The sequence below is a fragment of the Cynoglossus semilaevis genome, chromosome 2 (assembly GCF_000523025.1).
Source record: "Cynoglossus semilaevis isolate Cse_v1.0 chromosome 2, Cse_v1.0, whole genome shotgun sequence".
NCBI classification, from domain to species: domain Eukaryota; kingdom Metazoa; phylum Chordata; class Actinopteri; order Pleuronectiformes; family Cynoglossidae; genus Cynoglossus; species Cynoglossus semilaevis.
The window spans coordinates 2,131,377-2,132,157 of NC_024308.1; positions in this window are offsets into that span (position 1 = coordinate 2,131,377).

Sequence of the window (781 nt, forward strand, 5' to 3'; positions counted from 1 at the left end):
TGTCCTGTCAGTCTATCGGTCTATTTCTGGGCGGAGGGCCCGGCGCGGAGGCAGGCAGGCAGGCAGTCAGTCAGTCAGGCGGTGTGGTGCAGGGCAAAGGGGTTGATGCGTGTGTCAGAGAGGCGCTCTCCCATATTCCCCTGGCGGCTGGCAACAGGCCGGGCCTGCGGAGGGGGGTTCGCCTCTTTCTCACGACCTCTCAGGTTCCTGCGCTCATCTGGGAGCTATTCATTTCCTGCCAGAAAACAGCCTTCCCCTGCAACTGCACAGGGAGGGGGTGCAAGGGAAGGAGAGGAGTTTGGCTTCGAAATGAATCCAGGGTTTGGTACAGCAAGCCCTGGGCTTAAATCATAAAGCTCTCGCTTGTCTGGGCTGCAATCAAAGACAGACCCAGTGACAGGCTGGGGAGAGAGAGGCAGAGAGAGAAAGAGGAACCATGAGAGAGAGAGTGAGGGAGAGACTGGACCATATGGTAGCACTTAGGGAGCCAAGGAGGAAGCAGAGGGGCTTTTTTTTTCTTCTCCCCCCCTCCTCTTGCTCGTGCACGCACGCGGAGTGTGGGAAAAGTTAACGGACACGCATGGCAGCTAACCCCCGGTCGTGTTGTGACATGTGTGCGGTCACTCCGGCAGCTCGGCCACTGCACTGGGTAATTGGAGAGGCTCGTAAAGCTGTTCTCCAGAGGGGAAGAGACCACTGAAGATGGTGGTGAGTGCACAGAGAGGAAAGGCGGAAAAGGCGGGGGGGTGGGGTGGGGGATGATGTGGACGTGGGGGGCTCA